The 27243-nt window shown below is 45.3% G+C and overlaps 1 long non-coding RNA gene and 1 pseudogene across 3 annotated transcripts in view; both read left to right on the forward strand.

Annotated features, from left to right (window-relative positions):
* The window catches only part of LOC310888710 (arrestin domain-containing protein 3-like), a 494161-nt pseudogene that overhangs the window by 23744 nt on the left and 443174 nt on the right, over window positions 1-27243 (forward strand). The gene's annotated exons all lie outside the window — the stretch shown is intronic.
* On the forward strand, window positions 16691-26188 carry LOC310888715. Of its 2 annotated transcripts, none has more exons than XR_014576085.1 (2): window positions 16691-19378; window positions 23593-26188. It is a non-coding gene; the product is annotated as an uncharacterized lncRNA (long non-coding RNA). The 2 variants fall into 2 exon arrangements; XR_014576086.1 differs by lacking the exon at window positions 16691-19378 and adding an exon at window positions 19385-20148.

The following is a 27243-nucleotide window of genomic DNA, read 5'->3' on the forward strand; positions in this document are numbered from 1 at the left end:
TACCTGCCCACTCGATTATGGTCTCCAAGCAGTATGCAAATCCCACTTAATCTGTAATGCCCTCGATATTTCTTGAACTACTTGTGATATAAAATGAGGTCTGTTGTCTGAGGAAAGTCCCTCTGGTACTCCAAAGCATGGGGTTATTTCTTTCAATAAAGCCTTTATGACTTCCCTAGCTTTATTAGTTCAGCAGGGGAAGGCCGCTGGCCATCCAGTGAATGTGTCCACCAGTACTAGAAGATATCAGTATAGTACTAGTCTAGGCAATTCAGAAAAGTCCACTTGCCAATATTCTCCTGGCTTCATTCCTTTTCTTGTCTCCCCTGGTGGTGGTTTTGGCTGGATCTTAGGGTTGTTAGCATAGCATACAGGACATTTTCGCACTATTTGGTTTGCTACAGTTGTACAGTTATACAGTTTGCATCTTTGGTCCAATTGATAAATGCTTCAGGCTATCTACCATAGCATCAGCATCAAAGCGTGTTCCTTCATGTAAGTCTTTCATTAGTTTTTCAGTCATAGTCTCTGTTATTAGTATCTGTTCGTTGGAGGTCTCCCACCATCCATCCTTTTGCTTCGTACATTTTAGTTTTTCTGCTAACTGGATCTCTTTGACAGAATATTGTGGTGGATTAAGTGAAGTCTTTGCACAAGGGACTAACATGCCTTGTAGGTCTCCTGGTGCCCTTCTACCTGCTTCCTTGGCTGCTAAATCAGTTTTCCTGTTATTTTTTTGTTATTTCCTGTTATTATTCCCTATTATTATATCATGATCATCCTTTTGGTGGGCCTTACAGTGCATTCCTGCTACAGCTTTGGGCTGTTGCACTGCCTCCAACAACTGTAAAATTTCTGGACCATGCTTGACTGTTTCTCCAGATGTTGTCAATAATCCTCGCTCTTTCCAGATAGCTCCATGGGCATGCAAAACTCCAAAGGCATATTAACAATCTGTATACACATTCATCTGCTAATTCCAAGGCCCTAGTCAAAGCAATTAATTCAGCTTTCTGTGCTGAGGTGTTATAGAATCATAGAATATCACGAGTTGGAAGGGACCCATAAGGATCATCAAGTCCAACTCCTGGCACCACACAGGTCTACCCAAAAATTCAGACCATATGACTAAGTGCACAGTCCAAAGGCTTCTTAAACTCTGACAGGCTTGGTGCAGGGACTACTTCCCTGGGGAGCCTGTTCCAGTGTGTGACAACCCCCTCATTGAAGAACTCTTCCTGATGTCCAGCCTGAACCTCCCCTGCCTCAGCTTGACACCATTCCCTCAGGTCCTATCACTGGTAACTAAAGATAATCGGCGCCTGCCCCTCCACTCCCCATCGCAAGGAAGTTGTAGACTGCAATGAGGTCTCCCCTCAGCCTCCTCTTTTCCAAGCTGAACAGGCCAAGTGACCTCAGCCACTCCTCATACATCTTCCCCTCTAGGCCATTCACCATCTTCGTCGCCCTTCTCTGGACACTCTCCAACAGTTTAATGTCCTTTTTGTACTGTGGTGCCCAGAACTGCACGCAGTACTCGAGGTGAGGTTGCACCAGCGCAGAGTAGAGTGGGACAATCACTTCCCTCGACCGATTAGCGATGCCGTGCTTGATGCATCCCAGGATACGGTTGGCCCTCCTGGCTGCCAGGGCACACTGCTGGCTCATATTCAACTTGCTATCCACCACAACCCCCAGATCCCGCTCTGCGGGGCTGCTGTCCATCATCTCGTCACCCAGTCTGTACGTATAGCCAGGGTTGCCCCTTCCCATGTGCAGGACCTGGCACTTGCTCTTGTTAAACTTCATGTGGTTGGTGATCGCCCAGCTCTCCAATCTGTCCAGATCTCTCTGCAAAGCCTTTCCACCCTCATCAGAGTCCACAACTCCTCCAAGTTTGGTGTCATTGGCAAATTTGCTCAAATCACCTTCTAGTCCTACATCCAAATCGTTTATAAAAACATTGAAGAGGACTGGCCTTAAAATGGAGCCTTGAGGGACCCCACTAGTGACCAGCCGCCAGCCAGATGTGGCCCCATTTACCACAACCCTTTGAGCCCTGCCCGTCAGCCAATTGCTCACCCATCGTATGATGGTTTTGTCTAGCTGTATGCTGGACATTTTGTCCAGTAGGATCCTATGGGAAACCATGTCAAAAGCTTTGCTGAAATCCAAAAAGATCACATCAGCTCATTTGCTTTGATCGACTAGATGGGTGATCTTATCATAAAAGGAAATCAAATTTGTTAGGCAGGACCTACCCCTCGTGAACCCATGTTGGCTGGGACCAGTGACTGCATTGTCCCCTAGGTGTGCTTCAATAACTTCAAGGATCATCTTCTCCATAATTTTACCAGGCACTGACGTGAGACTGACAGGCCTGTAATTGCTGGGGTCTTCTTTCTTACCCTTCTTGAAAACTGGCACAACATTTGCCAGCTTCCAGTCTACTGGGACCTCTCCAGATTCCCAAGACCATTGAAAAATAATTGAGAGAGGTCCCGCGATGACGTCAGCCAGCTTTCTGAGCACCCTGGGATGAATCCCATCTGGACCCATGGACTTGTATGGATCCAGGTGGAGCAGCAAATCCCGCACACGTTCAGGGTCTGTAGGGAGTTTGTCATTCCCACCGTCATGGTCCTCCAGCTCAGGGCACCGGGGGTCCCGAAGCCCATCATCCGTGTTGTGATATGGTAGCGGTTTTGCTTCTACAGTGTCCCAAAGGGTCATGACTGCATATCCCACTTTACTCTGTCCCTTTTCCATGAAGTTGCTGCCATCTGTAAAATACTCAAGATCTACATTAGTGATCAGTTCATCTTTAAGGTCAGCTCGACTGGCATATGTGTGCTCAGTAATACTCACACAGTCATGATGGATTTCTCCTGCCTCCTCGGTTGGAAGGAGTGTAGCAGGGTTCAAGGTGCTGACTACAGACAGCTTTATGTCTCCTTGGTCTACTAATACAGCTTCATATTGAGCCATATGACTTGGAGATAGCCAGCAGTTTCCTTTGGCTTCCATCACAGCTAGGACTGCATGTGGCACAAATACTGTCAAAGGTTGTCCCAGAGTCAGTTTTCTTGCTTCCTGAACTAGGAGTGCAGTTGCTGCTACTGCTCTCAAACAAGATGGCCATCCTTTACTCGTTTCATCTAGGTATTTGGAAAAGTAGGCCATAGGATTCCTCCAGCTACCCAGCATTTGGTTTAACCCGCTCGGCAGCTAAACACCACACAACTGTTCGTTCACCCTCCCCCCCTCCCTCTCTGGGATGGGGGAGAGAAATGGGAAAGTGAAGCCTGTGAGTTGAGATAAAGACAGTTTATTAAGACAGGAAAAAAAATAATACTGATAATAGTACTACTACTAATAATGTGTACAAAACAAGTGATGCACAGTGCAATTGCTCACCACCCGCTGACCGATGCCCAGCCTATCCCCGAGCAGCTGGCCCCCCACCCCGGGCTAGCCGCCCCTATATATTGTCTAGCATGACATCAGATGGTATGGAATACCCCTTTGGCCAGTTTGGGTCAGCTGTCCTGGGTCTGTCCCCTCCCAGCTCCTGCTGCACCCCCAGCCTGCTCGCTGGCAGGACATTGTGAGAAGCTGAAAAGTCCTTGGCTTGGTGTAAGCACTGCTCTGCAACAATTAAAACATCAGCATGTTATCAGCACTCTTCTCACCCTAATCCAAAACATAGCACCCTACCAGCTACTAGGAGGAAAATTAACTCTATTCTAACTGAAACCAGGACAGGGTCATTACCCCGGCTGCCATCCCCCTTTGTTCATGAACAAACAATTGGAAGGGTTTTTCCATGTTTGTAAGCCCCAGGGCTGGTGCTGACATTAGAATCCTTTTTATATCATCAAATCATTTCCGTCAGTCAACAGTCCACTCCAACACATTTTCTGGCTCCTTTGTGGCTTCATACAATGGCTTTGGTATTAGTCCAAAATCTGAAATCCAGATTCAACAGAAGCCTGCCATCCCCAGGAATCCTTGCAATTGCTTTTTCGTTTTGGGGGCAGCAATTCAGCATATAGCTTCTTTTTGCTCTGGACCTAATGCTCGCTGTCCCTGAGAAACATCGAATCCCAGGTACTGTACTTTCTGATGGGCTATCTGGGCTTTTTTTCTGGGATACCTAGTATTCGGCCATTCACAGGTAATTTAACAAGCTGATAGTCAACTGTAAACATTTTTCTTTGCTTGAGGCTCCAAGCAGCAAGTCATCAATATACTGTAATAAGGTCCCTTCATTCTTGCTTTGCCAATTGTTTAAATCTGCCCCTAAGGCAGTCCTGAATAATGTGGGGCTATTCTTGAATCCTTGTGGTAGTAGAGTCCAGCACATTTGAGTCTTTTTCCTGCTGTGGGATTTTCCCATTCAAAAGCAAATATAGTCTGGTTCTCTGGTTATCAGGCTCCAGGGGTATACAAAAGAAGGCAGCTTTAAGATCCAATACTGTGAAGTAAGAATCTCTTTTGGATAGTGTTGTTAGAAGGGTATACAGGTTTGGCACTACAGGGTGGATGTCCTCGGTTATTTTGTTTATGGCTCACAAATCTTGCACAAACCTGTATTCACTGCTATTTTTGTTTATTATTATTACTGGCAGTATTGGGGTGTTGAAGATAGATTGGCATTCACAGATTAGTCCATAAAATAAGAAATTGTCTATCAGAGTCTCCAGCCCCTTCCTTGCTGTAAGGCTAATTGGATATTATGGCACTCATACAGGTACAGCTCCTGGTTTTAGCTCAATACGAATTGGAAGTGAGTTTTTCGCTCTCCCAGGCTGTTTTCCTGCCCATACGAAAGGAGTCACTGCATTCAACACCTCTTCAGGGATCTGTAGCCTTTCCTCTGCCTTTGGTTCTGACAGTAAACAAATTTGTGCCTTCCATGCATTCTCAGATGGAATTTTAACTGTTATCCCGTTTGTGGAGAAGGTTACCTGTGCATGCAGTTTTCACAGCAGATCTCTTTCCAACAAAGGGAGAGGACATTCAGGCATATATAAGAACTGGTGTGTCAAAACTTTCCCTCTGCTCTCACAATCCATAGGCTGTAAAAAGGGTCTTCAAGTACGTTTCCCAGTCACTCCTATAATTGGAACTTTTGTCTTACTTAAGGGTCTTTTGCAATCTATTATTACTGAATGAGTTGCTCCACTATCTAAAAGAAAAAACAATTATTTTCCCCCCCAGCTTCACTGGAACCAGGGGATCTGCTGGGGAAATCGGGAATTCACCCCCCGGTCTCCTTCAGTCTGAGTCCTCTAGCGTAATCAAAGCCTGCTCTCATTTCTCACTGTCTGCTGTTTTCTTTTTCTTCCTCGGCGGACAGTCTTTCTTCCAGTGCCCCTCCTTCTTGCAGATAGCACACTGATTGGGGCCCAAGTGATTTGTTCGCTGTGCCTTCCTTGCCTTCTCTTGCCCTTGCCTCCCTGAAAATTCCTCTTGTTCGCCCCCTACTCCTACCTCCTTCTCTCACAGCCGCTGCTATCAGTGACGCCTGTACTTTCATCCTATCCCTATCTTTCTTTGCTTCCCGGTTGTTATAAACCTTATAGGCTTTGTCGATCAGTTATGATATTGACATTCTTCCATCCACCTCCTCTATCTTTTGCAGCTTTTTCCTAATGTCTGGGGCTGATTGCCCTATGAACAGCATGGAAAACAGTCGATCATTCACCTGCTCATCTGGGTCTAAATCTGTCCACTTTCTGTCTGTTTTACAGAGGTGTTCATAAAAAGCAGATGGATTCTCATCCAGGCTCTCTCGGACCTCATATAATTTAGAGAGGTCTTTTGGTTTTGATACTCCGTGTTGAATCCCATATAGGATTAATTGCTGATATTGTTCTATTGATTGCTAACCCCTGCCAGTATTTGGGTCCCACTTAGGATCTTTCTCAACAGGTAACAGTCCTCTACGTCCTCCCTCGGGTACATCTTCTTTGTTTCTGCCTGATCTTTCTCTAAGACCATTCTCTTTTCCTCTGCAGTTAAAAAGGTATTTAATAGGGCTTGCATATCCTCCTAGTTAAGGTTAGGGGAAATCATAATAGTTTCTAACAGCTGATGCATTTCTGTCAGATTCTCCCTATAAGGTCCAACAGAGTGTTTCCAGTTTAACAAATCCGACGTTGCAAATGGAACATGAACAAAAAGAGAATCTCCTCCTGGTCCCACTGCCTGTCTTAACGGAGCCTGGATAACTGGCCCTACACTTTGTTGGGTTCAAAGTGTTATTGGGCTATAATTAGAATCACCCTGGGCCTCAGGAGTGGCCTTTGATGTTCCTGCAGAAACATCTGCAGGTCGAGCCTCAGGGGAGGACTCCGATGTTTCCATGGGAACCTCTGCAGTCCGAGTCCCAGGAGTGATCTCTGTCCCTGTAGGGACCTCTACTGTCCGAGCCGCAGGAATGATTCCTGATGTCCCTGCCAAAACGCCCACCAAAATACCCACCGCAGAAATACCCACAGACATGCCCGTAGAGATACTCAGAGCCTGAGCTTCAGGAGAAACCTCTGTCCGTGCAGAAACCTCGCAGAACCACCTGCAGTCTGAGCTTTGGGGAAGATTTCCAATGTCCTAGTAGAGACCTCAGAAATCCATCTCCCAAGGGAAGTCTCTGGTGTTCCCAGAGAAGTCCCAGAGATAGGCGAAGCCTCTAGTCCATACTACGGTGGTGGTTCTGAGGGTACCAAAAAACAAACTTCTTCTTGTTCTAGACTCGGATAGATTTTAGGGGGTTTATCATTTTCTTTTTTTCCCTTTCTTTTTGGCACAGAGCATAACATGATCTTCCCACAATCCACGCTCCGTCTGATTTTGCAAGTCCCGATACAGCAACATGAAAGCACTAACATACATTACTTCATCCCATTTTCCTTCCCACCAGCAAAATAACAGCAATTGCCATATGGTATCATACTTAAAGAATCCGTTTTCTGGCCATCGTTCTCCGCCATCTGATTTGTACTGAGTCCGCTCCTGATAACAATAGTGCATCATTTTATCCTTTATTAAATAATCACCACCAAATTTAGACCAATTTCTGAAGATGCATCCCAGGGGGTAGAAGGGTGTGGCGGTTCTGGACTGACTGCTTCCCATTTCCTCTAGCGGCTGCTCACACTCGGCTTTATGCCGGTAGCTCACAGGGCAGTTTCCCGTTCTTGCTAAATCACAGTGTCTACATGTGAGGCTGACAATCCACTCTCCAAATACCCATAGGAAGATAAAAATCGTACTCACCAGTCCAGTGACTTCCCCTTTGTTATGGTTTAACCCAGCCAGCAGCTAAGCACCACACAGCCGCTTGCTCACCATTCCCCCTCCCTCACTGGGATGGGGAGAGAGAATTAGAAAGAAATGAAAGCCTGTGGGTTGAAATAAAGACGGTTTATTAGGACAGAAAAGAAAGGAAAATAATAATAAGGATAATAAACATAATACAATTAAACTCATGGGCTATTCTCACCCAATATTAAATCCCCTTGAGGTACACACCGGACCTCCCCATTCTTTTGTCATTACCCACCAAGTGCATCCAGGTCCCTGAGCAAAAGCAATCCCATGAATGGGTTTGCCTTTTCCTGAGGCAGGAGTAGCCCAGACTGTTTTACCCAGCATGTTTCTTACGTGCACTACAGGAACTTTATCCCCTTCTACAGTGCGTAACAGGTTTGATTGGGCAGGTCCAGCTCGGTTGGCAGATCCCCTGGTATTGACTAACCAGGTGGCCTTTGCCAAATGCGTATCCCAATTTTTGAATGTCCCAGCACCCATTGCTTTCAGTGTAGTCTTCAACAGTCCATTGTATCGTTCAACTTTTCCAGAGGCTGGTGCATGATAGGGGATGTGATACACCCACTCAATACCATGTTCTTTGGCCCAAGTGTCTATAAGGTTGTTTCGGAAATGGGTCTCATTGTCTGACTCAATTCTTTCTGGGGTGCTATGTCACCATAGGACTTGCTTTTCAAGGCCCAGGATAGTGTTCCGGGCGGTGGCATGGGGCACAGGATACGTTTCCAGCCATCCGGTGGTTGCTTCCACCATTGTAAGTACGTGGCGCTTGCCGTTGCGGGTTTGAGGGAGTGTGATGTAATCAATCTGCCAGGCCTCTCCATATTTATATTTCAGCCATCGTCCTCCATACCAAAGAGGCTTTAACCGCTTGGGTTGCTTGATTGAAGCACGTTACACAATCATGAATAACCTTCAGAATGATTTACACTATTTTCATCCCTTTCTCATAAACTTCCTCTACTGTGTCACCCCACACAATGATGTCATCGATGTACTGCAGGTGTTCAGGAGCTTCCCCCTGCTCCAGCGCAGACTGCATCAGTCCATGGCAAATGGTAGGGCTGTGTTTCCACCCCTGGGGCAGCCGATTCCAGGTGTATTGGACACCCCTCCAAGGGAAAGCATACTGTGGCCTGCACTCTGCTGCTAGAGGGATGGAGAAAAATGCATTAGTGATATCAATTGTGGCATACCACTTGGCTGCCTTTGATTCCAGTTCATACTGGAGTTCTAGCATGTCCGGCACTGCAGCACTCAGTGGTGGCGTGACTTCGTTCAGGCCACGATAGTCCACTGTTAGTCTCCACTCACCATTAGACTTTTGCACTGGCCATATGGGACTATTAAAAGGTGAATGAGTCTTGCTGATCACTCCTTGGTTCTCTAGTAGACGACTTAGCTTATGGATGGGATTCAGGGAGTCTTGGTTGGTGTGATATTGCTGCCGGTGCACTGTTGTAGTAGTGATTGGCACCTGCTGTTCTTCTTTGGAAGCAGATCAAACCCCTTCATACGCTGCCAATATCTCCTTTTTGGTTGGGGTGTAGCGGGCCTTGGATCCTCTGTATCCCCGACTCCAAAACCCTAGGGGTCGACCTTGAGTTTCCCCAGGCTTTTTCTGCCAGAGTCTCTGTTGTGGTTTAACCCGGCAGACAGCTAAGCACCACACAGCCATTCGCGCATCCTCCCCGCTCCCTCTCTGGGATGGGGGAAAGAAAGAGAAAAATGATTTTTAACAATTAAAACATCAGTGTGTTATCAACATTATTTTTTAGGTCTTATTCACACACTCAGCGGTGGCGTGACTTCCTTCAGGCCACGATAGTCTCCACTCACCATTAGACTTTCGCACTGGCCATAGGGGACTATTAACAAGTGAGTCTTGCTGATCAATCCCTGGCTCTCCAGTTGACGCCTTAACTTATGGATGGGAATCAGGGAGTCTCGGTTGGTGCGATATTGCCACCGGTGCACAGTTGTGGTAGCGATTGGCACCTGCTGTTCTTTGACCCTCAGCAACCCTACAATGGGAGTGTCCTCTGAGAGACCGGACAAGGTAGACAACTGTTTAATGTCCTCTGTCTCTAAGGCAGCTATGCCAAAAGCCCACTGGAACCCTTTTGGGTCCTTGAAATATCCTCTCCTGAGATAATCTACACCAAGGATGCACGGAGCATCCGGGCCAGTCACAATATGGTGCTTTTGCCACTCATTACCAGTTAAACTCCCTTCAGCCTCCAATACAGTTAACTGCTGGGATCCCCTTGTTGAGAGATGGAGTTAAGAGAATCTTAGTAGATGGGATGCTGATTAATGAATACATAGATTGTTGTATTGAACTAGTAGATGTTGCTGCAAACTACTGTGCAAATTAACCGAAGCAAGGAATTTGTATGCTGCTGTCACACAAGTAACCCGACAATGTGACCTCTGCCTCCAGACCAACCCCCACAATACCCCCAAACTGAAATTGGGCCAAATTGGGAAAGGCCATGGGCCTGGACAACAATGGCAGATTGACTTTTCTGAACTTCCAAGAAAAGGGGGCGGGTATCGATATTTGTTGGTATTAACGAATACCTTTTCAGGTTGGCCAGAGGCGGTACCCACTAGAACTGCCAAAGCCCGAGAAGTAACCAAGGTATTGCTACAAGAAATAATACCATGCTTCGGAGTTCCAGCCACCATGTTCTCAGACCGGGGACCACACTTTATTTCAAAAATAGTGCAGCAAATTAGTCGGCATTTGGGCATAGATTGGGAACTCCACACTCCATACCACCCTCAGTCAAGTGGCCAAGTGGAAAAAATGAACCATTTGACCAAACAACAAATAGTAAGGTTAGGGCAAGAAGCTACCTTGCCCTGGCCCCAAGCTCACCTGCTAGCATTGCTGCGGATTAGGACTAAGCCCCGAACTAAAGAAAAATTAAGTCCTTTTGAAAGGTTTTAAGGGAAATCATGCGAAAGAACTTCACGGTGAGGACATCAGGACAGATCTCTGGCTGGCCTTCCTAAGTAGTTGTTTAACCTTAAACAAAATCTAAAGCGCATTCAGGAGACATAACAATAAGAACATGCTGGTCTGAACATCCCAGGGATACTCAAAATCTTGAAGAACTGTCATAACTAGCCCAGAGGATAAGAGGGTGGTGAAGGAGAAACGGAGAACAAGTAGGAAAAAAATATCTCCCCCTGCCCCCTCCACAGATTGGCTCCCTGAAGAAAAAAGGTAATAGGTGTAATTGTTAATAGTTTCCGAGGTATGGTTTCCAAAGTATAGACTCGACGACAGTGCTGAATACAAATACCAGGTTAGTGTCATGACCAGCAATTTCATCATATCATAAGCCAGTGTTACACCGCACAGTAAAATAATGATTTAAACCAGCCTCCGGAAAGGATAAACAGCAGGACAGGGAGCACATACAGTAAGTAATGTGCTATATAACTCAATTTGGAAAACAGGTGTGAGAAAAATCTCAATAATTTTCTTCAGACAGGATCTTCTGTGAAGCTATTTTATTCGCAATTGCAATGGCAGGCATCCTGTCAATTACGAGCACATTTTAGTAAACAAATCATAACCTTTTATTCCCTATTACCCGACACCTGATCACCTCCCCTGTTTCCTCATTGGCTGATGTTGTGGTTTAACCCGGCTGGCAGCTGGACCGTGTGGAGCTTGCAGTTGGCAATGACAAAGTTGAGAGCCTCTGGGTAAGGATTAAGGGACAAACATATAAAGGGGATGTTGTCATGGGAGTCTATTACAGACCACCCTGCCAGGATGACGACACCAATGAATTATTCTTTGAGGAACTAAGAGATACCTCAAGATCAACTGCTCTTGTCCTTATGAGGGACTTCAACTTGCCAGACGTCAACTGGGAATATCACATGGCCGACACAAGCAGGTGCAGGAGATTCTTAAAGCACCTCGTTGATAACTTCTTGGTCCAAGTGCTAAGGGAGCTAACTAGGAAAGGTGCCCTCCTGGATCTGTTGCTGGAGAACAGAGAGGATTTTGTGGGGGATGTGGCAATTGGAGGCCGTCTCAGTCACAGTGACCATGAAGCGGTTGAGTTTAAAGTTTTTGGTGGCAGGAGGAAAACTGCCACCAAAACTTCAGCCCTGGATATGGGGAGAGCAGACCAGGCTGCTAAGGGAACTAGTTAGCAAGGTCCCCTGGGAAGCTGCTTTTGAAGGTGTCGGCGTCCATCAGTGCTGGTCAATCTTTAAGCACTGCCTCCTAAAAGCACAGGATCAGGCAATTCCAAAATATCGGAAGTCAAGTAGGTGGGGCAGAAGGCCGGCTTGGCTGACCAGGGTTCTTCTGGAGCTTAGGCATAAAAAGAAAGTGTATGGCTGCTGGAAGCAGGGTCAGGCAATGTGGAAGGACTACAGGGACGTTGTTTGCCTTTGTAGGGAGAAAATTACTGCGGCCAAAACCCAATTAGAGTTGAAGCTGGCCAGGTCTGTGGGAGACAATAAAAAGGGCTTTTTTAAATATGTGAACAGAAAAAGGAGGACCAGAGAAAACATAGCTCCACTACTTGATGGGGATGGTCACCTCACAAACAAGGACATAGGCAAAGCAGAGACGCTTAATGCCTTCTTCGCCTCTGTCTTCAACACTGATGATAGACTTTGGGACCTCAGGTGCTCTGAGATGGAGGACCGTGACAGTGGGAATGATAAACTCCCAGCCAACCCTGAACGTGTGTGGGATTTGCTGCTCCACCTGCATCCATACAAGTCCATGGGTCTGGATGGGATTCATCCCAGGGTTCTCAGAGAGCTGGCTGACGTCTAACCAGGTGCCGGGTCCTGCACCACGGAAGGGGCAACCCTGGCTATATGTACAGACTGGGCGAAGAGACTGTGGTGGTTTTACCATGCTGGGCAGCTGAACACCACAACCGCTCTCTCACTCCCCCTCCTTAGATGGAAGGGGAAGAAGTAAAGGAAAGAACAACTCATGGGTTGAGATAAGGATGATTTAATTAGAGGAAAAAAGAAATAATTATTAAGGAAAGATTATTATTAATTAAACGATTTAACTAAACAATTTAACTGAACAATTAACCATTTAACTAAAGGGAAAGGGGAAAAGGGAGGGGGAAAGGGAAAACTAAACAAAACAAGTAAAGGCTATGTGGAAGTGCAGAGGAAAGAAATTACTCTCTACTTCCCACAAATGAGCGATGCTTGACCACCTCCTTGAAGCAGGGCCTCAACGCACGTAGCCGGTGTTCGGGAGGAGGACAGACGTTTTCACAACGAGAGCCCACCCCTCCCCTCTTCCTCCTTTTTCCACCTTTTATTGCTGAGTGTGACATCATATGGTATGGAATATCCCTTTGGTTGGTTTAGGTCAGCTGCCCTGGTGATGTTTCTTTCTCACTTTTTTGCCCACCCCCTAGGAGGGTTAGAGAGAGTCCTGATGCTGTGCCAGCACTGCTCAGCAGCAGACACAACACTGGTGTGATACCACTGCTTTTTTAGCTACAAGTGCACAGCACAGCACTGTATGGGCTGCTGCAGGGAAAGTTAACATCCCGGCCAGACCAAGTACAGAGATGCTGGACAGCAGCACCACAGAGAGGGACCTGAGGGTTTTAGTTGAAAGCAAGGTGAATATGAGCCAGAAGTGTGTTCTAGCAGCCCAGTGGGCCAACCATATCCTGGGGTGCATCAAGCACGGCCTTGCTAGTCAGTCGAGGGAAGTACTGTAGACCTCATCACAGTCTACAGCTTCCTCAGAAAGGTGAGAGGAGGGCCAGGCGCCGATCTATTATTTCTGGTCACCAGCTATAGGACCTGAGGGAATATAGTCAAGCTGCAATAGACGAGGTTCAGGTTGGATATCAGGAAAAGGTTCTTCACCGGGAGTGTGGTCGCTCACTGGAACAGGCTCCCCAGGGACATAGTCACAGCATGAAGCCTGTCGGAGTTGCTCTCAGTTGCCTGTTGGACTATGCTCTCAGCCATATGGTCTAAATTTTGTGTGTATACCTGTGTGGAGCCAGGAGTTAGACTCGATGACCCTTATGGGTCCCTTCCAACTTGGGATATTCAATGGCTAAGTACTCGTCCTGCACTTTGGTCAGAACAACCCCATGCAGCCCTCCAGGTTTGGGGCAGAGTGGCTGGAAAGCTGTGCAGAGGATAAGGACCTGGGGTGTTAGTCGATGCTCACCTGAACATGAGCCGGCAGTGTGCCCAGGTGGCCAAGAAGGCCAATGGCATCCTGGCTAGTATCAGGAATAGTGTAGCCAGCAGGACCAGGGAAGTGATTGTCCCCCTGTACTCAGCTCTGGTGAGGCCGCACCTTTTGTACTGTGTTCTGTTTTGGGCCCCTCACTACAAGAAAGACATCGAGGCCCTGGAGCGTGTCCAGAGAAGGGCTGTGAAGCTGGTGAAAGGTCTAGAGAACAAGTCTTATGAGGTGCGGCTGAGGGAGCTAGGGTTGTTTATACGGGAGAAGAGGAGGCTCAGGGGAGACCTTATTGCTCTCTACAGCTGCCTGAAAGAAAGTTGTGGGGAGCTGGGGGTCGGCCTCTTCTCGCAGATAACTAGCGATAGAACAAGAAGGAACAGCCTCAAGTTGCTCCAGGCTAGGTTCATATTGGAAATGAGGAGAAATTTCTTCTGAGGAAGAGTAGTCAGGCATTGGAATGGGTTGCCCAGGAAGGTGGTGGAGTCACCATCCCTGGGGGTGTTTAAGGAAAGGTTGGTCTTGGTGCTTAGGGACATGGTTTAGTGGGTGATATTGGTGGTAGGGGGATGGTTGGACCAGATGATCTTGGAGGTCTTTTCCAACCTTAATGATTCTATGATTCTATCATCCTATGATCTTGCCTGCACACACGTTTTTGTAGTGATAAAAGATAGCTTGATTCTAGGTCTGGAAAGAAGGAGTATACAGGTTCTCGAGAATTTCTCCCCACGCCCTTTTTTTTCAATTTGTTTTCAGTAGATTTGACTGCAGTCCCTTTAGATGAACTGTGAATTTCTCACAGATGCTCTTAAAGCTTTTGAAATACCAAGAATAAAAGACAAATTTTAAAATTAGCTTAAGTAGCTGTGAAAGTAAGGAATATAGTACTGTTGTGGTTTAACCCGGCTGGCAGCTAAACACCACACAGCCGTTCGCTCACCCTCCCCCCTCCCTCTCTGGGATGGGGGAGAGAAACGGGAAAGTGAAGCCTGTGAGTTGAGATAAAGACAGTTTATTAAGACAGGAATATAATAATAACAACAATAATAATAGTGATAATGATAATAGTATTAATAATAATAATGTGTAAGAAACAAGTGATGCACAATGCAATTGCTCACCACCCACTGACCGATGCCCAGCCTATCCCCGAGCAGCTGGCCCCCCACCCCGGCCAGCCACCCCTATATATTGTTTAGCATGACGTCAGATGGTATGGAATACCCCTTTGGCCAGTTTGGGTCAGCTGTCCTGGGTCTGTCCCCTCCCAGCTCCTGCTGCACCCCTAGCCTGCTCGCTGGCAGGACAGAGCAAGAAGCCGAAAAGTCCTTGGCTTAGTGTAAGCACTGTTCTGCAACAATTAAAACATCAGCATGTTATCAGCGCTCTTCTCATCCTAATCCAAAACATAGCACCCTACCAGCTACTATGAGGAAAAATTAACTCTGTCCTAACTGGAACCAGGACAGCTGAGTACTACAGGTTCACAGGCTACTCGATGCTCCTCTATACCATATATGTACATTTTTTTTCAACCGTTTAATTTCTCCTTTCTTATGTTTTGAGAACTTGTGATCTTTGTCTTACTGTTCCCACACTGCTCATCCTGTTTTTCTCGAGCTTCTACCTTATTTTGGAACAGTGAGGCCTTCTACTGTCCACTTATCTACTTAGCATTTCTCCTTGTTATGACTACACAACTACCTTGGAATACAGAAAATTAGTTCTCTACTGCAAAAACACAACTTAGTTTCTCACAGTTCCCCCCTCTTCTTTTCTTACTCCTACTGTTGTTTTTGCACCTCTTCACATACCGCACTCTTTAGTTTTTCCAACATTAAGGCGGAATATTCTTCTTCAGATGTCACGGGGGATGACAGATATACAATGCCATTATTATTATAATACCAACAAAAAGTTGTTTGAGCCAATTCTATTCAGGTAACCACAAAGTTAGTTTCTCCCAAATGTTTCTAAATCCCCAGGAAGTGTCATCTTGAGCTACTCTATTTAGGATCTTTTTTTTTTTTTCCCAAATATTTTTGAGATCAGTCAAATTCGTCCCATTTGATCTACATATATACAGCAACTAGTATTAATTACAGTGCACGCTCCTCCTTGTGAGGTTATTAATAAGTCTAATACCATTCAATTCTGCAGTACTATTTTTGCAAACATCTTTTTCTTGCATCTAGACTATTATTTTCTAGTTCTTCATTTATAGCTGAGATATTTACAATAGCTTTCCCTAATTCACTCATCCCTAACCAAGGTAAAAATCACCCTGAAAAACTGTGAAATGCTAGAGAATTTTACTAGAGGATTACCTGGAGTCTCCTTAATTCTGCATGTAGTCTCAAGGGACTTTGGCTTTGTGGGTCTTCAGTAATAGTTATATTTGGAATTATTGCCCCCCAGAGTGCAAGCTCCCTTCCATCCTAGGGGCAACACCTTCCTGGCTTTATTGCCACATAGCCAGTACCATCCCTTTCCATTTGGGACAGGCCATCCGGTTACAGGATTCTCATGTTGTATCTGGTGTGCATTATATATATTAGCATTCCCATAGCTACCATATTCGGTACAGTATGGATTATTCCCTACTTCATGGATATTTCGACACCCAGGGTCAGTACTATTGCCCCCTGAGTTTCTATCGTTGTTTACAAAGCAGCTTTGATAACACAGTATATTGTAGCCAGGATTACGTGTAGGGAGCTCAACTTCAAAATCTGTTCCTTCCCGGGACTGAGTATGATTCATCGTTTTTAGAAATACAGAGAATCTAGAACAGTTGCTGCTGGAAATAGCAATCAGGGACAAGGCCTTTTCAGTCTTTCTAGGCATCTGGGTGCAAATCCAACAATTATTTCGAGCTAGAACTCGAGAGATGTTCTGGATTAATTGGAAATGCTGATTTTTCCCTCCATCCTATCACTAATCCATTGAGAATAGGAATTACTAAGATAAAGTTAAAATACATCATTTCTATATATATATACACCTCTATAATAATTAAGAAATAATAATTAAGAAAAACAATAAAAATCACAAATTAATAAGGATTCTTCTGGTGGGGATTAAATACCCCCCCCCTTCTCCCACTTCCAGGGAGTGCTCCCTGGAAACACTCCAGTTCTGTGTAATTCAATCCCTTTTACTCATTAATTCATTAAGAAGTCTTCTAAGGAGAAGTTAAAGGTTTACAACAGATAGTTTTAACAGTTTTAACCTTAAAAGTCTTTGTTAATGCACTCTCTCAGGTATCAGGGTTAACCGACGCTTTTACCCAGGTATGAGTATGAGATTTCTCAGCCGTTCTTCCTGTCGTCTCAGTAGTCAGGAGCACTTGGAACAGTCCGTCCCACTCAGGTTGCAGTTTCAGTTCTCTCCATGTTCGCATCAGATCCCAATCTCCTTCTCGGAATGATGGATCAGGACTTCCAAGGGTGGGGTTTGAGCTAGCAGTCCACGGGTACTGAGAGATGACAGAGAGGATGACAGCCCGAGTATATAGTTCTTAAGAAAAGCATCTTTTGTCTCAAACTGAGGTAATTCATTCCCTTTGTCCAGGTACAGCAATCCAAATAATATTTCTTATGGTGAAATTCCCACATCTTTTCTTGGTGCAGTTTGAATTCACAGAAGTGCCAAAGGTAAGCACTTCGTTTGGGGAAGCTGAGTTTCCAGAACTTAGTCAATTGCTTCTTTACTGTCTGATCCTCTCCACCCTTCCAGAAGGGGAAGGATGCCAAGGAGTGTGAAATTTCCACTTGATTCCTAGAGTCCACATTAGCCCTTGTAATATTTCTGACATAAAGTGATTTCCTTGATCAGAGTCAATATTTTCAACAATTCCATACCCGGGAGTTATTTGTTCTAGAATTACTTTAGTGACTATGTTCGCAGTAGCAGATACTGAAGGGAAAGCTTCCACCCACCCTGACAAATGATCGACCAAGACTAATAAGTATTTAAATCTACCTACTCTAAGGAGTTCTGTAAAATCTACCTGTACATTTTGGAAGCGTTGAATTCCTGGTTCTCGCCCCCCTTGGTCTGACTGCAGATAATTTTCCTGTTTACCTTTTGACATACTACACAACTCCTGCAAACTTGTTCAGCCAGATTATATATATATTCCTACACATATATATTTCCATAGCACAGCATCACACATTGGTTGAATTCCCCAATGACCCTCTTGATGCAAAACAGTTAATATTTGCCCCATCACTTTACTCAGCATTTCATCAGGGAGTATCTATTTTCCTTTGGACTTCGTGACTCCTAATTCCTTAAAACCCACTTTCTCTTAAAACTTTTTACTTCTTTTTAGTTTTGGGTAGGGGTAGCTCAACAATTCCCTGAATCCTCTCTGGATTTATTCTTCATTCCCCCTCAGACACTAGATGCCCTAAATACGTGACTTTTCTTTCTACATATTGCAATTTATTTTCCAGTACTTTCAAGCCCTGTTTTCCCAGAAAGTTGAATAGCTTGTTAGTGGCTTCCTTCACAGCTGCTTTCTCCTGTCCTGACAATAAAAGATCATCCACATATTGTAACAGTAACACCTCCTAGGGAGGTTGGAATTGCTCCAAAATTTGTTCTAGAACTTGCCCAAATAAATCGGTGGCCCTGTAAACCCTTGAGGTAAAATTGTCCATATGTATTGTTGCTTCCACCCCATTTCAGGGTCTTTCCAGTCAAAGGTGAATATATCTTTGCTCCCAGGGTCTGAGAGCACCCCATTAATAACACCGTTATTCCAGTCTAACAATTTACTATTTGAATGCCCAATTTCATCATGAAATCCTTTCCCAACAAGTTAGTCCCTGCCTTGGGTACATACAATAATTGCCCAGTGATCATTCTATCCCTAGTCTCAGCTTGGTATCCCCCAAAGTTGGCACTGTTATCCCAGTCCCTTCTACCCCCATCACATTTAGGGTTTCATTAGTTAATTTAATCCCTGATACTTTACAGGCCAGCAGTGATCTAGCTGCCCCAGTGTATTGGGTTCACATGGCAAGGTTCTGGTAGCAGGGGGGCTGCAGTGGCAGCCCCTGTGAGAAGAATCCAGCAGCTGCCCCGTGTTAGATAAGGGCAGTTTCAGCTGGCTCCAAAGGGGCCCACCCCTGCCCAGAGCCAAGCCGTGATCAATGCAGTTTGTGCCTCTGTGAGAGCACATCCAATAAAAGGAAAAGAAAAGTGCTGCGCAACAGCAGCTGGGAGAGTGAGGAGTGAGAAACCTCCCTGCAGACACCAAGGTCAGTGCAGATGAGGGGGAGGAGGCGCTCCAGGTGCTAGAGCTGAAGCCCCCATGTGGCCCAGAGAGAGGCCCCTGGTGGAGCAGGATGACTCCCCCTCCCTGCAGCCCATGGTGTCCCAAGGCAGAGCACATCTCCCTGCTGCAGCCCGCGGAGAGGAGCCCGTTCAGGAGCAGGTGATTGGTGGGGGAGTGGACCCCAGGGGGTCACAAGCTGGACAAACCTGCTCTTGACGAATAGACCCCACGGCACAGACCCACACCTGGAGCAGCTCCCAAAGAGCCTGTTTTTTGCTGCCCGTGGAGAAACCCACACAGGACCAGTCCAGGAAGGTCGGCACCGTGCAGGACGGACCCCACAACAGAGCAGGGGGGAGAGTGACCATGAAGGAACGGTGGAAACGAAGCACCATGGACTGACGGCAGCCCCCACAGCCGGCCCCTCCGCGCCACTCAGGGCAGGGAAGAGGTGGAAGAGAGTGGACGGGGAAAGGTGCCCCCAGCTTGTTTCTCTGTTTCTCTCAGCTTCAACCCATCAGCAATAGGTAATAAATTTTATTAATCTTCCTATGCTAAGTCTGTTTTGCCTGCAACGATAATTGTAGTGATCCCCAGTGTAAGGAATAGTCCAGCAATTCGTGCCACTAAGGGGTGTGAAGGGTTAACATTGAGGCCTGGGTTTAGGCGAGAAGAGAACAAAGGGATTTCTTCAGAGAAAAACTGCTGACTCTGCACGGACGTGCAGTAACTTCTGACAGCCGGCCAAGAGACCACTAGATAAGGAGGAAGAATATGAGCCTCCCTGTCCGAGCGGCCCCCGAGAAACTAACAGAGACTGATAAGCAGGCGCACCTGGGAGGACTTCGGATTCGGGAAACCAATTATAATAACCCTGCCTCTTCTAGAAGTAGTAATGAATATGTATTAGCCTAGGAGCATAAAAACCAGCCGCCTTACGTAACAGGTGTGCGTCCTGGTGGAGCAGAGACTCCCGGCGCACCCAGCGCTGTTTGCTTGCCTCTATTCATTTAACAAATTGTAAACTTTGATTGTAATCCTATTTGGGACTCAGTCATTTATAACAATTGGGGGCTCGTCCGGGATGGTCTTGGTTCCTGAATTCTGACTTGATCTAGGAGGGGCGCCCCCACCATTTGGTGGCTCCTGTTCGAGTCAGGTCGGGGCTAATGCCATCTTGAACCTGAATAAGGGCAAGCAAAGATTTAGATTTTTTTATGAGCTCCCTTTGCCGGCTGCAGCACTATATTTTGCCCGTAATTCTGCGCGCGAAGATCCGAACGAAGATGACGGAGTCGTAAGTATTTAATGTGTATACCGTTTGGTTGGGTGGGATTCGGTTGCCTGTGTGTGTGAGAGTGTGACTGAGACGGAACGTAGTTCCGAAGCGATTGTGGAGGTCTTCTAACCGCGGTTCCAATCTCCCGCGAGGGACTTGGCCGGTGAAGGACCGAAGCGATTCCTGTAGGATTCGTGGGTGGGTGAGAGGTCCTAAACCCCCTGCAAGACACTCTCACTAAGGCAACCAAGGGCTGTAGGAATTGCCACAGTAAAATTCCTAGATGGGTCAGACAAAATTGAAGACCCGGGACCAGAGAAAAGGGAGCAAATTACCAGACATACCACCAGAAAGTCCATTAGGGATAATGATTAGAAATTGGAACGATAGGGGCCCCAGAAAAGGAAAAAAGTAAATTAAAAATGGTTCAGTATTGTATGACAGAATGGCCAAAGGAGCCTTTAAGACCACATGTCTTTTGGCCCGTTTTCGGATCCTTTGAAGACTGGGTTTGCCAGGCCTTAAATATACATGTTAATTCAAAGGAACCTTTTAGCCAGGAGGAAAGTGATTATGCAGGATTATGGATCAGGATCTCACGTCCTTTTCCAGCCTCAATATTTACACTAAAAGCAGACGAGAAGTTTGACGAAGAAGAGAACAAAAAAATAAAAAATAAAAAAAAAAAGGAAAAAGAAAAAGATGATGAATGGGAGTCATTGGATAACCTACCACCTCTATATCCTAACAATCCACCCCCGGTGGTGCATCTTGTAATCCTATTCTGTTCTTAAGTGTTTTGACTGTGTCAAGGAGGAAGGTGGGAGCATTATCTAAGTAACAGTTTAGAAGTTTGGGTATATTCGCGGTGGTGTTTGGTCAGTTTCCCAAGTATCGGGGGAGAAGGGGCTGACTGATTATCAAAGTGGTAGAACGGAGAGTCACTTCTTCGGTGGTTCGGGCCTGAGCCCTGGGAATTTGGTAAGAAGGGGGAGAGCGAATTTATTTAGGCCTCAATACCTTTTTAAACCCCCATCTTGACAGATACACAGGAGTGATTCCTTGTTTTGTGTAGGCTTACTAACAAAGTGCATGAGAAAAATTAGCATTTGGCTTGAAATTCGGTCTTATTGAAATGTAAATTTTGTGGAAAAGGTGTTATTGTTTGTCTAGAAGACAGAAGGCTGAGTGCTTCAGGTGTTTTTCCGAAGTCCTGCGGATTTATGATTGGAATGGGGCTCATTAATAATCTGAAATAGTAAAGTTTGTATGTGGAAAGAAGAGTTTAATCCCAGAGAATTGGGACATTTGGGAAGAAGATTAGGAAAAGATAGTAAAAACCTGCAATAAAAAGGTTTGCGTGGAAATTGAAACAAGGGACAGTAACTAATATAAATAAATAAAAGGGAATGGGAAATCAAGGAAAAGGGGAAAATCCAAAAAAAAAAAAAAAAAGACGTCCTAAAAAAAAAAAAAAGCCTCCTTGGGTGCATATTGGCACATTGGAAGGATATTGTTAGAAATGGGGGGCACAGAAAGCAAGAGGACTTTCACTAAGTATTGCAATCAATGGTGGCCACTATATAAACTAAATGGCCACTTTATGGATCAATCGACTATAACAGTGTCTTGCAATTAATGTTTTTGAGGAGAGAAGGAAAATAGGATGAAATGTTGTATAGTGATATGTTGTTTCAGCATGTTGGAGGGAAAAGGTTTGGAATTTAGTTGGCCCCTGACTGAGCCTTTGGTGTTGGCATTAGAAAAGTACGGGCTGGAGAAAGATAAAGGAAGTGTTAAAAGGATTGTTGGAGGTGTTAAAGGTTGTGTGGCATGTAGTATTTAACAGAGCTGTTTGAAGTTGAATGAGCAGGGAAAGAGGATGTAGGAATGTTAATAGTTCCGTCTCAACCCGAGGCTGAGATCTCTAAATCGCGGGTGTGAGCCCTCTGGGGCAGGGGGACCGTGATCGGTCCGAGAGAGTTGTCGTGGAAACAGAAAAGCAGCTAACTCTTGAAACAACCTGAGTTCCTGTGTGAGCTCAGGTTGCCAATGGGACCGCTCAGGGAACTTTCAACGATTGCATTCCCCTGACCGACCCCCTCACTGAGACCCTAATCACCCCGGAAATTATGTAAATACTAAAATCTGGTTAAATTGGCTATTGGGAATTGAGAATCTGTTCCAACAAGGTCCAAAAGAAACCCCTATGGAATTTATGGAGTTTTTGAATTTCTGGACCAACTTTGAAATGCAATGAAAAAAAAAAAATGGACCTGGCTTAAAAAAAAAAAAAAAAAAAAGAGAGAGAGAGAGAGGCAACTGGCTAGCCTCTTTCCAGGGCAATCAGCCCCTGATATCAGAAAGAAATTGTCTTAGGCTGCAGGACAAACTTACAACAGTCAGGAATGATGGGGACCTGGGGCATCTACCCTAGCAGGTCCACTAGTTGAAATAAAGCTAGGAAACGAAGACAGGCTTGAATTTTTTGTTGGTTATGGGAGCTTCTTTCTCTGTGTTAATTAGGCTGTAAATGTAATAGGAGCAACATATTCAGTGTTAAATAGTTTAAAAGGACGATTAGGAACTAAGACAACTACAATAATTGGAGCCACAGGGAAAGAGGAGGAATGGTCATTCTTACAACCCCTTGATTTGCGTTTTGGGGGTAAGGAACTAACCCATGAATTTTAGTATGTACCAGAATGCCCGATGCCACTCTTGGGACGGGATCTATTAGCCAAATTAGATGCAACAATAACCTTTGAGGATGGAGAATTAATAATGAAGGTACCTGAGTCCAAAGTAGGCCAAATCCTAATGATCAAAGATAAACCTTTTGTTAATATTCCAAGAGAAGTAGAAAATGCAGTTATAGCAACAGTACGGAAAACAGATGTACCAGGGAAGTCGAAACTGGCATAACTGGTAAAGGTGGAATTAAAGGAAGGAGCCAAACCTGTTTGAATCAAACAATATCCACTTAAGATAGAAGCTAGGCACGGGAATGGTGAAAATTATTGACAAATTTCTCAAATATCAGATTCTGGAAGAATGTAAATCGGAATACAATACTCCAATTTTTCCAGTAAAGAAGCCGAATGGCGAGTATAGATTTGTACAAGATCTTAGAGCAATAAATGAAATAACAAAGGATATTCACCCGGTAGTAGCTAATCCTTACACATTGTTAACATCTGTGAAAGGGAAATATAAATGGTTTACCGTGATAGATTTAAAGGATGCCTTCTTTTGCATACCTCTTGATAAAGATAGTAGAAAATTATTTGCCTTCAAATGGGAAAACATATTGAAGTTTTTGGACCACATATGGTAACAACCGTTTTGGAACAAAGGGGGGGGGGGGGCACTGGTTATCACCCAGCTGGATGGTGAAATATCAGGCAATCCTAACTGAACAAGATGACATAACCTTGAAAACGACTAACCTGTTATATCCAGCAGTATTTCTAGGAACCGTTCCAGAAGAAGGACCGTTGGAACACAATTGTGTGGAAATAATCGAACATACGCCAGCCACAAAGATTTGAAGGATGTACCCCTTGAAAGGTATTCAGTGGGAATACCACACTCCGTGGCACCCACAGAGCTCAGGGAAAGTAGAAAGGATGAATCAAACAATAAAACAACAATTGGCTAAGTTAATGATCGAGACACAGCTGCCCTGGACGAAATGCTTACCATTGGCACTTTTAAACATAAGAACTAAACCACACAGTGAGACTGGATTATCATCATATGAAATGTTATATGGTATGCCTTATTCTCAAGGGATGCCCCTAGGGAACAATGCAGTTGAGGATCATAGTATCCAGAAATACATAATTACCATTGGAAGGAGATTACAGGAGATAAGAGAAATTGGGATGATGACTCAGACACCACCTTTAGGATTTGCTATTCATAAGATACAACCAGGAGACAAGGTCTTAATAAAAACCTGGAGAGAAGAATCATTGAACCCCCGATGGGAGGGACCGTACCTTGTTTTACTTACTACTGAAACAGCTGTGAGAACAGCAGAAAGGGGTTGGACCCACGCATCCAGAATAAAAGGACCAATAACTACCGAAGCCTGGAGGGTTGAGTCCACTCCTGGGGAACTGAAACTGAGACTAAAGAGGAACTGATATCCCAGCAATGAGGTTCTGCATGAATTAAGGGCACTGGATAAAGAGGACAAGACTGGAGGGAGGAAAGGGAGAAGGCAAGACCGGGGTAGGACCCTCCACTGCGGCGTGTATGGTCTACCGAGGGAGGCAACCCCTATGGGTATTGACCGCCGAGTGAGAGTGCCTCGACCGGACTTCTCCCACACCAAGATCAGTTTGTCCTGAGAAAAATAACATGAGAACCTTTTAAACCCATAATAAAATTGTGATTAGTTTTTCCAGGAGCTGGATCACCCTGAAGGGCTGAATGGTAACACAAGCTCTGAAAGCGGGCCCAACCCCATGATTGAAGGCGCTTCCCACACTCTCAAGATTGGACGGCGAAAAAGGCTTATAATATGACAGGTCGCCAAAGAGAACTGAATTGTGACTGTAAGTGGAAACCCAACGTGGGAGCTTGGAAGCGTGCATATACGAGTACAAAGGGGCAGACATTGTAACAGGACCACTCGGTAACAAGGACACTCTGTATTATCACGCCCCAAAGGGTAAAGATGGATGGGATGGTCATTTTCCAAACGGGACGTGGGCCCTAAAGGGACATTATTGGGTGTGTGGCAAACATGCTTACAAGAGGCTACCCGGAAACTGGTCGGGAATATGCTATGTGGGGTACATAAGACCCTTGTTCTTTTTATTGTCACAAACACAAGGAAATCATTTAGGAATAAGATTATATGATGACCTGAACAGAGTAAAACGATCTTCCTTATCCGGGGATAGTGCCCAAAAGAGGGGAAAGGATGAATGGCCTCCTGAAAGAATCATACAGCATTATGGGCCAGCTACCTGGAACCCGAATGAGTTGGTATCAGGAGCCCGAGAACCTATTTATAATTTGAACCGAATAATTAGGTCGCAAGCTATCCTCGAAGTTGTAACCAATCAAACAGCGACAACCTTGGATCTTCTGGCTGATCAATCCACTCAGATGAGGAATGCTATCTTTCAACATAGAATGGTCTTAGACTATTTACTAGCAGAAGAAGGGGGAGTGTGTGGAAAACTGAACGATTCTAATTGTTGTTTACAAATTGATGATAATGGAAAAGTGGTTAAGCAGATAACAAAAGAAATTAAAAAGCTAGCCCACGTCCCAGTACAAACTTGGAAGGGTATGGATTGGGATTTCTTTTCATGGTTGCCCGGTGGACCATGGGTTAAAAGAATGCTATTTTTATGTGGTGTAATGACATTATTGTTTATACCTTGTATGATACCTTGCTTTACGTTGTTGATACGGCGGATAATAAATAGCACCCAATTTGTGATGACTTTGGGAGAGAAAAGGTGATGTGTCGATAATGATGCTTAAGAAATGGACACCCCGAGAACTGACTGATGAAATCCAACTGCTACTAACAAAAGTTGAAGAAGAGACACGAATTGATGATATTAAAAAAAAAAAAAAAAAAGGGAGGAATTATAAGGAATAGTCCAGCAATTCGTGCCACTAAGGGGTGTGAAGGGTTAACATTGAGGCCTGGGTTTAGGCGAGAAGAGAACAAAGGGATTTCTTCAGAGAAAAACTGCTGACTCTGCACGGACGTGCAGTAACTTCTGACAGCCGGCCAAGAGACCACTAGATAAGGAGGAAGAATATGAGCCTCCCTGTCCGAGCGGCCCCCGAGAAACTAACAGAGACTGATAAGCAGGCGCACCTGGGAGGACTTCGGATTCGGGAAACCAATTATAATAACCCTGCCTCTTCTAGAAGTAGTAATGAATATGTATTAGCCTAGGAGCATAAAAACCAGCCGCCTTACGTAACAGGTGTGCGTCCCGGTGGAGCAGAGACTCCCGGCGCACCCAGCGCTGTTTGCTTGCCTCTATTCATTTAATAAATTGTAAACTTTGATTGTAATCCTATTTGGGACTCAGTCATTTATAACACCCAGTGAGGTACATTTTTTCATTTATCAGGGAACTAGCTTTCTGAGAAGCCCCGACTCCCCTATTCTGAATTTATAACAGCAATCTCTCCTCCTTCCACTCCAGATATTCCTATTTGAAGTGGCTGGCCTAGCCACACTTAAAACATCTCAAAGCCTGTCCCTGCTAGGATTTAGGCTGCAACACAGGTAGCTTTCCTTGCCTGCTATTCCTCCGTCTCTCTTCCTCTCCTTTCCATCCTGGGCCCTCTATCTCCCCCTCTGCCTCACTACCCAGTACGCTGTGAATACCATTTGTTTCACTCTATGCTTTTCCTTCTCATCTCCCCTCCTGGCATACACCTTCATATTACCCACACTGTTCACTCCATCCTCCCACCTTCTGGAGCTTTTTCTGCTTATCTGGCCAGGCTTTAATCACAAAACGAACTTTCAAGAGCCCTTGGGCTACCGGGTCCTCAGGATTCATCCCCGAGTACTTTCTAATTCTGACCCTGAGTCTCTCATATGATTTCTATGTTGTGGGTTGTTATTATCGCAGTTAGATAAGCGGATATTTCTGCTATATTGGAATTACTGTTGATATGGGGGGGGCGGGGTTAGTTCTTTCCCATTCTTGCATAGCTGCCTCCTCTATTCCCCTCCTAAACATTCTTCTCCAGGGAATAACTTACTCAAGATTGACGTTTCCCCCCTGGAATACAAATTAGGCCTTAGAAATGGATTTGACTGTTCTGCTAGGCCCTCAATTAAAGACTTCATTTCCTTCTTAAAACTCCTAAACTCTCTGCTGGTAAGGGGGGGAGTGGCATCAGCCCCGCGGCACCCCTGCATGGCCCCGAGGCCCCACCGGACCCCCCCCCCCCCCCAGCCTCCACTCCCGCTGCTCCACGGCACGACTTCTCCAGGAACAGTGTCAATTGCAGTCCCTGTCTCCCCTCCGGGAGCAGCTGCCGCTGCCTCCGGAGCAATATTAGGATTATAGGGAGCATAACTTGATTCCTCCTCCGAAAAAGGAGTCTTATTGT

This window comes from Anser anser (assembly GCF_964211835.1).
Source record: "Anser anser genome assembly, chromosome: W".
Classification (NCBI taxonomy): Eukaryota; Metazoa; Chordata; class Aves; order Anseriformes; family Anatidae; genus Anser; species Anser anser.